The sequence below is a fragment of the Protopterus annectens genome, chromosome 6.part0, assembly GCF_019279795.1.
Source record: "Protopterus annectens isolate FY-2018-M chromosome 6.part0, PAN1.0, whole genome shotgun sequence".
In the NCBI taxonomy this organism is placed as follows: Eukaryota; Metazoa; Chordata; order Ceratodontiformes; family Protopteridae; genus Protopterus; species Protopterus annectens.
The window spans coordinates 630,866,448-630,881,842 of record NC_056737.1 but is presented as its reverse complement, the minus strand read 5'-3'; the positions used below and the strand labels follow the sequence as shown (position 1 = coordinate 630,881,842).

The window sequence follows — 15,395 nt, the reverse complement described above, 5'->3', positions numbered from 1 at the left end:
CTCCCTTGCCCCTACAGATTTCCTTGGGTCATTGTCCTTTATGTTCAATCAGGGTGACCAGCCCCTTGAGGAACTTAATGTTGTGGACTCTGCTTTGGCATCCTCTCTAGAGCATCCCAGTGGAGATGCTAATTTAAAGATCTGAAGCACATGGACTCTATACAAGCAAAATACTAACTACTCAGACCGACAAGAGGTTGTGCAAAGATGCCCCCACCAAGGAGGAATGTATTCCTTGAGGCATTTGGGCTGGCCCATCACCCTTTTGGCTGGTCCCTCCTGCTGGACTGACCTGGTTTTGCGATGGGAATGGAAGGAACCGGATGTGGTAACCCATTTCCCAATCTTGTTTCCACAAAATCCTACCCTTTTTGAGGGGGTCCTGCAGGGAATTTTGTGGTGGTGATTACCATGAAGGAGCTTTCCAAGGAGCATTTTACACTCCAACCCCATCCAGGGTGTTGGACAGGCTTTGTAAGTGGGTCTGTGCCTTGACCTTTGCGGGTCTGTGCCTTGACCTTTGCTGTCAGGGTGCTGAACTTTTTGGGACAATTACGTGTGTTTTGAGGGATTTGACAAAGGAGCATCTATATAAATTTGGACCCCTACAATCCCTATTGAAAATGTTCATACACTGTTTTGAATACAGCCAGAGGCATTTTGAAAGCTGCAGGCATGAGTATAACAATTTGCCAGCATGACTGGATAAATCTCTGGCTTTGCAGAACAGACTTATTCAATGCCCCCTATGTTGGGTCCACTTTGAGCTGAAAAACTAGACTGTCTAAAAGTGAGCAGGAGGGGAAAGATCTTGTCTGCTCCTAAAGTAACTGTGGTACTGAAAGCTGTAGGGCCTTGCCCCCAATGCTTGTAGTGATTGCCCCCCCCCAATGTGAGGGGTTAGTCTGCAAGTCACCCTCACGGTGTAGGTTTTGTGGCATACGTGGACTGCAGAATCGAGGCTTTCAGAGCAGTTTTTCTGGGCTTTTCAGCACTCCTAAATGGTTGCCTGACTACTGCAGTTTAGAGGCAGTCATGGCAGGGGCTTGTATCTGCATCCTGTGGTCTGGACATCCATCACCCAAAATTTATAGGCAGAGAATCATGACCAGAGGCTATACAGTTTGAAAAAAACTACTACTCTTAACAGGCTGTGCCTCATTCCAGGAGCAAATGATTCAAAAAAGGACTCTACAAAACAGATTCTTTGAGTCTAATTCCAACAGTGTTGCACACAGAAAATAACAGGTCCCGGTTTCATTTTATGCAGTATAACCTTCAGACAACATGCTATTACATTTCCAACATTTAAATAGTTTCTCTCTGTAATTGGATAACACGTTTAAAGCAACATGAACTAATTGAAATGTCTTAATTTAAAATCCTGTGTTCTGTTACGTTATACAGTACAAAATACACCAAGATGAAATAACTACATTACACTGTTTAGATTAAAATGCTGAAACTAATACACGAAAAAGAAGACATGCCTCGAGTGGCTTGGGTCTAGACTTTTACTACGGATACAAGACCTAATGCGTCATCTTAAGCTTGACTAATTTTGGCAAACTGTCACTGTGCAAAAGTTAAATTGGAGAATGCCTACCTTAGGGAATGTATTGGATAAACCTTGTCCCTAAAGGTTTAAGGTTATGGCATTTTCCAACAGGGCTTACTCATGACTCCACTCAGTCTTAAAACCTTAATTATTCGATAAGTTTGGGACTGAGTTATTGGAGTAGAGTACAATAGCATCATAATGGAAACAAGACTAGTTTAGATAAAGTAATTTGAGCTTATGCTCTATGAAACCATGAAATTTGAGCACTTTTACAACAGCGTAGACAAGTGCATTAAAAGGCTAGAGTACAATAGCATCATAATAGAAACAAGACTAGTTTAGATAATCCAAAAAACACAAACAGTCCTCCAACTATCGAACGAATCACTTTATTCACTGATGCACAGAAAACTCCAAAGAAAATGTAAACGCTTTATTAAACCAGAGTGCGTTTTCGTCTACAAAAGCATGTGAGACTTCATCAGACAAGACAAAAAATACCAAAGTTACACATTATATACTCTCATGTAATTAAAAACCAACCAATAAAAATTCATTGCTTCGTAATCTTATTAACTGAGTGTTACATAAAAAGGCTCATTACAGACAAGTTATGAAAGTAAAAACACATCTTGATCACAATACTCATAAATTCATTTACTCCATTATTAAAAATCATTCATTCATAATAAATATGATTTAAAAACTTTAAAGGAAATAAATACATAAATAAATTAAAAATCATGTGGTTAATACTTCCATTCCTTTATATTAATATTCTTAAAAACTCCTTATTTAAATAGCACCGTCTGCTGTTCATAGAGAGCTATTGCTAGCACTAACTAAATTCTAGCTGCTCTCAATTTTAGCACAGAAGTTAAAGATATATGTTCATTAAGCCCTGGGCTGCTTGTTGCTTCTAATATCTGCCACCACAGCTCTTTAAACTCTAGTCTCTCTTCCCAGAGGCCTCCCCTTGTTTCCTTCTTAACCTGTTCTAACACAAAAAAGGAGAATCTAGAATTCTCAGACTGAAGTGTGCTTGTATAGAGCATCCGTTTCTTTTTTCCTTTATCTCCTAGGTATGTTCGTAGATTCTCTTTTTCAATGCTCTTTCTGTCTTTCCCACATAATATGAATTACATTGTAAGCACATAGCTAAATATACCACCCCTTGTGAGTCGCAATTAAAATAACCTGTAGCATTAATGTTAACATCCCTAGCTATTAAAGAAATCTCAGTCTTGTTACTAACATATGGGCACTGATTACAGTGTCCGTACTATGTTCCATATCTTTTATTAGATAGAACCATTTTAGTAGAATTTTCATTGTTCAAATTATTGTTCTCCAACCACTTTTTTATACATCTGCCATTTTTATAAACTATTTTAGGCATGTCTTTTTTAATATTCAGGAAATCGGAGAAGGAGATGAAATTAACCCACTCCCTCTGAAAAATCTTTTTCACTTTAGTATTAAATGTATTGAATTCCATTACCAATGCTGATTTGTATTGAGACTCCTCTTTATCACCAATATTGTTAGTGTTTCCAATATTGTTAGGGTTTCCAAGGGGTTCGATATTCTTATCTAAATTAATCAATTCTGTGCCCTTTATTGGCTTAAATTTTGTTGATCTATTGTGTTCCACTTCTCTTCTAATGTTAGAAATAAATTCTTGCGGATAGCCCCTAGCCAGAAACATCCCCTCCAATGTTTTACATTCCTTAAAAAAATCATCATTCCTACTAGTCATGCAACACCCCCTCACAAATTGTCCCTTGACAATGTTCTTTTTACAATGTGGGGGGTGTGCACTAGTGAAATGTAAAAAGGAATTGCAGAAGGTACTTTTTCTAAAAACCTTAGTTTTAAAATCCATATTAGTCATGTTCTTGTATACTTCCACATCTAATGTAATCTATCAGTGGATATAGTATATGTAAATCTTAAATTAGTGGTGTTCTGAATATAATTAAACTCCAAAAATTTCTCACTACCACCCGTCCAGAAAATCACTATCGTCTAAAAAACGCCTATAAAGTGTCCAGTATTGTTCATATCCGGAATTGAGAACAAAATTTGATTCCCATGCTGCTAACACAATGTTAGCATAAGTGGGTGCGCAAGCCGCACCCATTGCTACACCACTTGTTTGGTAATATTCACCATTGAATACAATGAAATTATTCCTTAGTACAACTTCAACTAATTCTACTGCTGCTATTTTTTCTGAATGTGTTTTTTGTCCAAAAAGACCACGTCTTCAAAAAACCTCATTCCTTCGTGATGAGGTATACATGTAAATAAATCAATGACGTCTATTGTCACAAAAATAAGACCATTAGTTAGCAACCCAGAGTTGATGTCCCTCAACAAATCCCAAGAATCTTTTAATATATATTTGTTAGTAGTACAAATATGTTTAGTTGTAATATCTACATATTTTGCCAAAGGGAGAGTCTTGGAACCATCAGCTGCTACTATTGGTCTTAAGGGAGGATCACTAACATTCTTATGTACCTTCGGTATTCCAAAAATGATGGGTATCCTAGGTTTAGGTACATATAAAAATTGATGCAGCTTCACGTCTATAGTACCCTCCAAAAGCATATTATCTAAAATGTTGTCTATTTCCTGATATGCCAGTTGTACCTCATTCAGAGAAACTATTCTGTATTTATTATCACCAAGAATAGTATTCATTTTTCCATCGTAGATATTATCCATGATAACCACCCCCCCCCCCCCTTGTCCGGTTTCATAATTCTTATTTGATTATTATACCTTAACTCATTCAACATCTTGGATTCTTCTTCTGTAATGTTGTATTGTTTGGTGTTAAATTTAAATTCTTCTCTAATTTTCTTTTCCAAAATTGAAGTTTTTTATTTGGGGGTGATAGGGGGGATTGAATATACTTTTTCTTGTTAGTGCATGTTGTCGTGAATCAAAGTCCAAAATCCTAGGGGGTAAAGTGACTTGTAAGTTTACCTTAAGAACAATTTCATATCTATTATGGTTTGAACTGGGTCACCTTTGGTGTTAGGAATGAATTTAAAACCTTTGCTAAGAACATCAAAGTGTATTTTGTTAGTAGAAATATTGCTAAAATTATATATAGAAAAATTATTAAAATTATTAAGTGTATGAGTAGTTCCTGTATGTAAAATTCCTTCATTCAACGTAATGGTGTGCTATTAATCTAGGAGCAAGAGTCGTACTCTGTATAGGAGAAATAGTCTGAATAGGGGAAATAATAGGGGTGGGGGTAGGGGTATATATAAGTCTATCTAATATCTATCTCTTCCCCCTTCTCCCTCCCCTCCGCTGAAAATTTTGAAAACGTTTATTGCTACCATATTGTGGCATTTCATTCATCAATGGTGGGAATTCACTATCATACTCCATCCTATCGTATTCCTCACTAGAAAATTCTGAAATCATTTCTGTTACCCTTATTATAGCTCACTCTGCTATTATGTTCCCATTTCCCAGAGGGTGGCTTTGGGTAACTAACATTATTTTGATAATCTTCAATGTCCCTCAATTTGTTAATCTTTCTTTGTTCTAATAAAGCACATTTAGCATCTATTTCTGATCCAATACTAAAATATCTTTCTTTTTCACTTTTAATTTCAAACACCATGTCATTCTTAATAAAACCATCTAAAACTGTGATTTCTTGTTCCAAATCTTCTAACTTTCTATTCTCTTTTATAATGAGCCTTAGTATATTAATACCACAATCATTAAAAACATTAAGTTCTGTATGAAATGGTGTACCGGGTTCCACATTATTAGGGTACTTCCAAACCCTTAAACCCTTTGGTACAATTTTTTGCTTAATACATTCCATAAGAACAGTTTTCAATATTCAGTGATTTGTATTTGTGCATCAGTCCAGCCAGTTTGTCTATTTTCAAAGCATAGGAGTCACCATCCACTGGTGCACCATCCTCTGCTCTGTGCAAATTTAAATTCATAGGGTTTTTTAGCCATTCTTGTATATTGAAATTAACAGAAACAGTGGGAACAGTACCTGAGGCTTTAGAGCCTGAACAGTTTTTCTGCTTACTCCGAACATCAGCCATTACCCGACTCTCATTACAACAATTCAGTTCGTTGGATGTTTGTAAAACCAAAGGTGTGTTGGCAGGATTGAAGTTGCTACCATTCGGTTCCGCTTCCTCCATCCGTGCAGGGCTCTGTTCAAGATATTGTCTTTTCCTTTTATGTTTAGAAAGCCCGACTCCTTCCGTCCCTTCGGACATGCCATCACCATCGTTGTTTCTTCTGCTACCAACCAGTGCCGAACAAAGTGGGGTAAGCAGCTCAATGAGCTCGGTAAGCTGTCCAATAAGTTTGCGGGACTGTCCCACATCCTCCCGGTTCAAAGTGGTGGAACTGTTATCCATGATGAAGCGCCGTAACAAACACAAAGCAGAAAAAGGCGCTAAATTCAAAAAACAGAAACCAGTAAATCCAAAAAACACGGAAACAGTCCTCCAACTATCGAACAAATCACTTTATTCACTGATGCACAGAAAACTCCAAAGAAAACGTAAACGCTTTATTAAACCAGAGTGCGTTTTCGTCTACAAAAGCATGTGAGACTTCATCAGACAAGACAAAAAATACCAAAGTTACACATTATATACTCTCATGTAATTAAAAACCAACCAATAAAATTCATTGCTTCGTAATCTCATTAACTGAGTGTTACATAAAAAGGCTCATTACAGACAAGTTATGAAAGTAAAAACACATCTTGATCACAATACTCATAAATTCATTTACTCCATTATTAAAAATCATTCATAATAAATATGATTTAAAAACTTTAAAGGAAATAAATACATAAATTTAAAATCATGTGGTTAATACTTCCATTCCTTTATATTAATATTCTAAACTCCTTATTTAAATAGCACCATCTGCTGTTCATAGAGAGCTATTGCTAGCACTAACTAAATTCTAGCTGCTCTCAATTTTAGCACAGAAGTTAAAGATATATGTTCATTAAGCCCTGGGCTGCTTGTTGCTTCTAATATCTGCCACCACAGCTCTTTAAACTCTAGTCTCTCTTCCCAGAGGCCTCCCCTTGTTTCCTTCTTAACCTGTTCTAACACAAAAAAGGAGAATCTAGAATTCTCAGACTGAAGTGTGCTTATATAGAGCATTCGTTTCTTTTTTCCTTTATCTCCTAGGTATGTTCGTAGATTCTCTTTTTCAATGCTCTCTGTCTTTCCCACATAATATGAATTACATTGTAAGCACATAGCTAAATATACCACTAGTTTAGATAAAGTAATTTGAGCTTATGCTCTATGAAACCATGAAATTTGAGCACTTTTACAACAGTGTAGACCAGTGCATTAAAAGGCTGGCAAGTTGAACAAAATTTAATGGGGATCCGAGTGACTATGCTTTGATTCAGCTTACCCAAGACCCCCAGTCTCGTACAAAAAAAAGCTTTAAGAGGTAGCTGAAATTACTAATGAGCCAGCTGAAATTACTAATGAGCCAGCTTTGAGAGAGTACCCCGTACTTCTAAGTGAGAGGCTTGGAAGCAAAGAATTTTCATGGAAAACAATTTCAGATGGGGTTTCAAGGGGGTGAGACCCAAACAAGAACTGTAGATAGTAAATTTTGCTTTTTGAATGTCATGAGTTCAGATAATTCCATAGTTAGTCATGAGCACTTAGATCATGAAGTTTCTATAGAAAGCGAATGTTTAAGTTGTGAAACTCTTGTTTTCTGATCAACCAAATGATCTGCACGTTATGAGTTAAAGCAAAGTGAAAATGGTGCTTCATTAAATATGACACATGAATGTAAAATTTACAGATTTTGCAGTGTAATTCTAATTTATGCATGGATTAACATATAGCTGATTTTTTAGCAAAAGGCATGACCTTTATACCTTCTAAAGAATTTAATATTCCAGATACCATCATCTCAAGCTTTATGTAAGAAAATTAATTAAATTTGACTGTTGCATAGGAATCGTGGACTGAATAGCAGTCCTAATTTATATTCTATTAGTTCTACTTACAAACTCCCTCTACATCCAAACTCGTAATTTGAGAAGCTGTGTGAATTAGACTTGCACAATTTCAAACATCAAAACAAGACTAGAACAACTTCTGCTAGCATGAATTTGAGTGTGGATGAGTGGAACATCTTGAGGTACTTAAAAGAATTGGAACATTAGAATTTTTGAAACCAGATAAGGGGGATGGGTGGTTGTGATGGAGATTGATTTGTACAATAATGCCGTGCATTTTAGAAACTGATGGTTACAAGCAAGTCTCCCTTAATGAGTTGAACGGGGCATATAAGAAAAGTTGGAAAAAAAATAGACAACCTGTACAACTACCTAAACATAATCCCCAGAATTCCTGTTCTTTGGCATTCCTAAAATCCACAAGGGGCTTTAGGATCTTCCTATGAGGACCCTTGTTTGGTGGTAGAGATTCTATAATAGCGTGTGCCCAGTACCTAGAACATGAATTGAAAAATACTGAGGGTCAAATCTCTAAGGATTCCTGGTAAGTTTTAGAACATCAGAATCAAGTATGATGCAAATGAAACATTGGTCACCTTTGAAACCTGTATACTGTAATCCCATGGGACATTGGTTTACAGTGGGTTAATGAATTATTAGGGCATAGGGTAGAATATGACAAGATTAAACTCATGGAACTTTCTGATAGTATTAACACTTTTTATATAGTTTAACAAATATGTATGAACTGGCATAGCCATGTGGTGGGGCATATTGCCAACAGTGTCATGGCATACTGGGAAGTATGTCTTTTTCAATCTGTTATCCCCACATAAGTGTATTACAGGTTTCAGATGACATCAGTGTTTAGAAAGTATCCTTAAAACATTTTGGAAGAATTTTTATAATATATTACTACAACCACATTGTTTTACTTCATTTGGGTAGTAAACTATGATTATATGGATTATTTGGATGTTACTCTTTTCAAAGATGAGATGCATGAGACTTGCAACTACAGTTTACAGAAAAAAAAAACTATTCAAATTTTTGCACTATATAGCAGCTCATACCTGGAACATCCGGAAAGGTCGGTGGTAAAAGGACAACTGGTGATCATGGTATGATGTCTAGAAAGGATTTTTTTAAAATGAATGTACTCATTTGCAGTCAATGTTCATTAAAAGCATATCCAGTGGATTTGGTTAATGACTTCTCAGACGAGGTAATCTGAGACTATGGCCATTTTAGGCCCATTATAGGTCCATTATTAAGGAGATGAGACCAAATGAGTCCCTTCCCAGTGAGGTACTTGCACATCAAGTAAGCAGTCTTCCCATTGATTCAAAATCTTTTGATAATATTTGGGTAGAGGCTGACACCATGTTTACAAGGTCTTTTGAAACTTTTACTCATGATTTTTGGAAATATTGATGAAGATTTCAATACTGGAACCCATTTAGATGATAAACCTGTTATTACCTATAGGAGAGGCATGAACATGAAAGACTTGTACATACCATGATGGGCCTGTGAAAAGATAAAGGTAACTTGGCTAGTTTTGAAGTGTGGAACATGCAGTTGGTGCCGTAAGATCAAAACGGGAGATTCGTAGTTTTAGAATGTTAAATTGCAAATTAAAGCTAAATTGCAATTTGAAAGTTATGATCTGCTTGCGATCATGTTCAGTGCTTTATATAGGAAAAACTGAAAAATTTAGAGAATTTACAAACATGAATAGGCTATTAAAGGAAATCTTAACAATGCTTTAGCCTGTCAACATTCATGACCACACTAGCCATTAATTTAAGTTCATGGCAATTGACCATGTAGAAATTAAAGGACACCAGGGGGAGCCAGTTTGGAACTCTAAAATGGCAGATGTTTTTACAAGCTGACAGATGGCCAGGCATTGATAGTATCAGTTCCAAGGCACTTGAAAGAAAAGAGAAAACTAATGGGTTTTCCATTCTCATTGTGTTAGTATAGTTCATCAATGGACTTAATAGTTGTGGATAATAGCTTTTTATAGTATTTTCAATAGTTTAAATCAAGATTTTTCATGTATTAAGTTTCAGCATTGTAATTTAACGGTGATGTAGTTATTTCAGCTTAATGTATTTTGCACTGTATATTTAACAGAACACCTATAGGATTTTAAGGCATTTCAAGTTGCTTTAAGGATTTTATCCAACTGGAGATGAGACTAGTATTTAAATGATGGAAATGTAATGGCATGTCTCAAGTTTTATACTACATAAACAAAACTGGTAACCTTCTTTTTTTTTTTTTTTGTGCAAATTGTTAAAACAAGTCCTGTTTTGGCGAGTCCTTTTTTGAGTCATTTGCTCCTAGGAACGAGGCACTGTTATTTTTACCATCCCCCATTTAAGAAAATTTCCTGATGTGCCACTCTAGCCAACAAAAGGCAGCACTACAAGAAATAAAGCTGATCAGGCAAATGGACAGAGGTGGTTCTAGGAGACTTCTCCACTTTTAGCTCTGGGCCAGCCATTTCCAGTTCAGAGCCTATTCCCTTGGGTCTCACCATCCCCTAGGTGTTCACAAAGTACATGGCAGTGGTTCAGTCATCCCCTACCTTGATTGGCTTGTAACCACCCCCATGAGGAATTTTGTTCAAGCTAGGGACTAGCTTTGCTCCCATTTAGGAACTTGGTCAAGTCAAAGCTTCAACCAGTGAGTTTATTTGATTCAATCTGAAATCAAAGCTAGTCAGATTACTGGAATCCAGAATTCTTTCAGTATCTGAAATCAACAGCAAGGTCTGTTCTAAATCTCTGCTCATTGTCTGCCTCTTATCAACTTGGCACCCATGGCCAGAATGTACATGTTAACAGGGTTCTTCAGTGAAATGCCAACCTTCAGTGTTCATTGGCAGGAACCACATCAGTGGTGGCTAGACTCTCCAGTAGTATCACAGGTTGTCAGTGTGTTCTTCCCTTCCAGATCTTGCCCGTCTGCAATGCCTCCTCTGGCTGTCATCAAGTTAACTGCATGATTTCTGCAGTGCCTATTGTGTCAGTCCAGGCTTTCATCTTCAGTAATACACACTTTGGCTTCCTCTCAAAGATGTCCACATTTACAAGAGCAATTCAGATGCATCTTGGGCTTCCAGTAAGCATATGGATATTTTTTCTGCTCCCATTCCAGCTACAAGATTTTTTTTTGGTCAGCCTTTTTCATGATGGCTAGTTGCACCAAGTCCAGTTGACTCACTTCCAGCTTTCGTGATTGAGAATCGCCAATTGCATCTGAAGTTGTCAAAGACCATGAGGGGATGGCTTCTCTGATCCCTCTGATACTGTTCCTACTTGAGATGTTATCCTTTTGTCTATTCAAGCCCTCCATTTGAACCTGTAGCCACAGTTGAGTTGGAATCTTTGCTGGCCACTTTTGTGACCGTTGTCTGCATGAAGAATTTTGGAACTTCATGCCCCATCGTGTAAAGTCCCTTCAATGATTTGACCTTGAACATGCCCCTGTCTTTCCTACCTAAAGTAGGATCAAAATCCTCTAATCCTTTCTGAACCAGTCTTGTCAGCCTTCCTGTTTCTTTCCCAAAGTGAGTATGTGCTACATCTTTTGGATGTGCATAGACAATAGATTGTTTTGCATCACACTAAACATCAAGAAGACTCTTAATTGTATCCTTGTTGGCAAAATTGGGTATGGGAATGTCCAGAGTAAGTGCATTTTGTATGCTTACAAAGATAATGGAGACTCTGCCTAGCACTCCTAAGGCTCTTTCTGTTTAGAGAAAAATGTAGAGGTAGCAACCAAAGTGCCAGTTCCACATTTGTGCAGCAAGTGTGGTCTAATCTGTATTTTCACATTTCCTTGCAAACTATACTTGGTCTAGGTTCAGAGCATCTCCTGATTCAGCCATCCTCTAGAATGAGTTCCAAGATTTCTTGTAGCTGGGGCTGTCCCTTTCAAGGACACAGACCACACCTTGGACTGAAATTATGTACTTAGAATTATCTGTTTAATTCCTCCATTACCCTTCCAGTTGTCATACTCCCTTGTTCTGTTGTGTATTGACCTGTTGATCTGCCCATGTTTGTCATGCACCATATTCAGGAGTTTTCTGGTTTTTTACATTTTTTTTTTTCAGGAGGCCCACTGAGCTAACTTTAAGGAGGCAGCTATGGGTAAGGGAAGCCGCCTAAGCCTTTGATCCAAAGTCTGAGTGGATGAAGTTTGAGTATGGCACCAGTTTGTTGATGAAAATGGATTACATGACTCACTTTTACCAATACATAGCTTTTCTGCCACTTTTTTTTTATTGTGGAAAAACGGGATTGGAGTATTTTAAGCACTTGCATGCCATGCTTTTGTGTACAGGTCAAAGGATGTTCAGAATCTCCTAGCTTGCCTTTTAGTGTTGTATTGCTACCATTGGCCAGTTTTTTTAGAATTGTGCAAGGCCCTTCAACAGTGTGGTCACCCTATATTCCTTGTAGGAATTAGGACTGCTCAGTCTTCTAAACTGATGAACCTCTTCTCACTTCACATTGATGTGCCAGCTTCCTTTAATTTATACTTTGTTGCACTAAAACTTGTAGTATGTGAATTAACAGAAAATATTCCCACAGACTAATGCATATTAGGTGTGGACTAATGCATATTAGGTGTTGACAAGCTTACCAGCCACGGATGCATCTCAAAATGTGAATTGTAAGCAGACTTTCCAGTAACTAGGATGACTGAATAACCAGTTGGGTCTCTTGTATGGGAAATGCAGAGTACTGAAAAATCAAAACCCTGACCTTTTTTGCTTTGTGCTAAAAGGCAAGATGTTAATCCGTAGGGAACTTGAACAATTCAGTTGAAATGGCAAATCAAGTGGAGAGGTGCCATCAGAAATGTGAAGTAGCTGTCATGGTTGTAATATGAATGGAATGGAAAGATGAATAAGCTGCAAATGCAGACCATACTTATCTGTACGAGCTTCATAAAGTACATTTGAAAGGTAACAGACTGTGCTGTAAAACTGAGTGTTTATGTAGCCATGTTTAAATTGGGTTAGCAAAAGCTTTGGTAACTAAGCCGGTTATAGTTGCTTGTTGGAGATCTCTAATTCCCCGAGCTCTTGAATACCCTAAGTATATTGTTTGGGTTGCCAGAGTATGGCTTTGGAGCTAGGTAGACTTCATAGGAACTCTTTCCCCCCCCAAACTCCAGTTCTGAAATCCAAAATAGTTTGACTTCGATATGTGGCATTAGTGCTTTATGCAGTCTTTGGACTGCTACTCGATATGGGTAAAGTTTTGATAAAGCAGTGGCTGGTTAAACTAGCATTGCTATGAAGTTCCTGTGCCCTACACTGTTTAGAACTTTTAACATTGGCATGTGCATGTTTCTATACCGGGGCAACAGACATTCTATCAAATTACTTGAGAGATTCCAGCAAAGTACTGTGTTCTGCCTTTTATAGTTTCATCTCTACTAGATGAATATAGACACTTCTGCAAGTTCTGAAAGGCCCTGCTTGATTTGGGAGGTGACTAGAACATTTACTTAATGTTTGTCTAGGCCTCAAGTCTCTGATCACGTGCCTAGTATGGTCACTAAATTCTGAAAGACTGGTATTTTTAACCTGCCATAATTTGATTAGGTGGAGGTAATTTTAATGTCCAAAGTAATTCTAGCCCACAAGATAAATGCTGGAACATTCTAATGTAAAATAGCTTAACTGCATTAAATCTGTATATTGTGGGATGAAGTTACTTGTGTGAATCTCTGTTCCTGACATTCAAGTAGCTTGTAATTTTTAAACTTGGGCTATGAAGTACTGTTATCTGGAGCATTTCCTCTTGACTGTTGGTACTTCATAATTGGTGTGCATCGTAGTAGCATCAAAATGTATGATATTGAAATTTTGTGCTGCTTGAAGTGGGCTTCTGTTTTTAAAGCTAAGTTCACTGTACCTACATGTCTGTTCCTAGACTGGGATGTGAAAGTTGTATTACTCTAGTCAGGTCTTGGGACACTTGTTCTGCAGACTATCCTTTTAAATAGATCACTAGGGTTACTTTGGTTTCCAACTGCTTGCCATCAATTAGTTCCTTGATATTTTTCCCATGTGTTCAGTTCCTGGTGAGCCATTCCCAGCCTACTCCTTGAACTAATCTGCTAACATGCTGACAGCTATTGGATCTTAGAGTTGTCCTAACTCTCTGCCCTCTGGCCAACCAAAACTAGTCTTCACAGAAGGCCCATATATGCCCTCATTTGTCTGTACTTCCATGCTCGCCCTCAGGAGTCACCGTCTCACTGGGGCTTTTTTACAGATGGTTAACCAGCTTATGTGAAACTTTCATTTTGATTCTGTGAAGGGTTACACCCTTCTGTTTAAGTTTGCAAAAGCCTAGATTTGTAAAAACTAAACTTTAAGCTGCAAAGATTCTTGGTACTTTGTGGTTTTGAGTAGGTAAGGACTAGTATATACGTACTGCCCCACAGTAATGCAAAAGGATTGCAGTACTTACCCAGCCCAAGTAAAGGTTGTAGCTGCGCTTTTTGAAAAGTACTGTCACATGTTGGTGACTAATCTGCAATCAAATTAGTGGTTATAGGCTTGAAGGCTGACTAGTGATGCAATCTCAAGTGTGTTACTCTCTGGAAATTAGTTTGGCAACACTTTGGAACCAGATTTTAATTGTGTGGTTATTCTGGAAATTTTGGTCAACTTTCTGATTTAGTATAAAGCTAGTCTTTCAGAACTTGCATAGAAAAGACTGAAAATATCAACTTTGCACTGAGCCAAGGATGTAAGGTATAAATGTATAATTTTTTTCTGCCATTCTTTGTTCAGTACTGGCATATTGACTACCTAAACAAGACCTTAAGCAGGCAGTGCTTAACATTAAGACTCTTGTCTTGCACTATAGTAGCACTGATTACCACACTACATGCTCTGCATTTCATTTAAAGCTAATGGATATATTTAAGTCTAAGCTGCTTTAAAGGGCTATTAATGTGTGAAGGCATCACTAATTTAATTTAGAGTTTAGTCATTCTTAAGCCTGAACCAAGTCTTACAGCATTATACAAAATATAAGCAAAATGTTCAATGATTATAGCGGTTAATAACTAATTGTACAAAAGTATAAATTCTAAGCATTGCCCCCCTCCAAATTGTAACAAATCCTGCCTGTTTTATTCTGATGCAAAGCAGATATCTTGTGGTATTTGGGTTTTTGGAGTAGATGTAAATTGTGTATGCAAGTGTTCACTGCATTGAACAAGGAGTGAGTTTCACTAGTGTGCCATTAAGACTGGAAAAGTAATGACAGTAGTATTGAATGACTCAAGCTCTCTGCTAAGAGTGGAGTTTCTAAATTTTCTTTCTTGTAAAGCCTATATAAAACAAAACAGCTGTTCCCAAAAAATGGGTAGGTTCTAGCAAGAGTTTACACAACTTGGAACAGAGAGGAGGCTAGTAATGAGATTTAACCTGAAGAACCTGTAAGACTGCTCACAAGAACAGTAAATCTGGGAGATGTTTTCCCTAGGGAGATGTCTCGTAGTTTATTGGCATACAACTATTTTAATTTGGATTGTGCAAAAATTCACATTATGCACTTGTGCTTTTGTTTAAGGCAGAATATGACTTGCAACACTTCAGTGTTGCATTGAAAGTTAAATGGTTAATTACTACAAGCCTTTCTTTCACAAGTTCAGTATTGTTAGAATGGTAGCATGAGATTTGTGTACCTTCCACTTGTGTACTATTCCACTTAAATGTAGTTCTGTTTTGGCATTTCTTGCTAACTTCTAATGTTTTGTTCCCTGTAG

General features: G+C 37.3%; 1 protein-coding gene across 1 annotated transcript in view; it reads left to right on the top strand.

Annotated features, from left to right (window-relative positions):
* The window catches only part of PYGL (glycogen phosphorylase L), a 292,076-nt gene that overhangs the window by 132,136 nt on the left and 144,545 nt on the right, over positions 1 to 15,395 (top strand). The gene's annotated exons all lie outside the window — the stretch shown is intronic.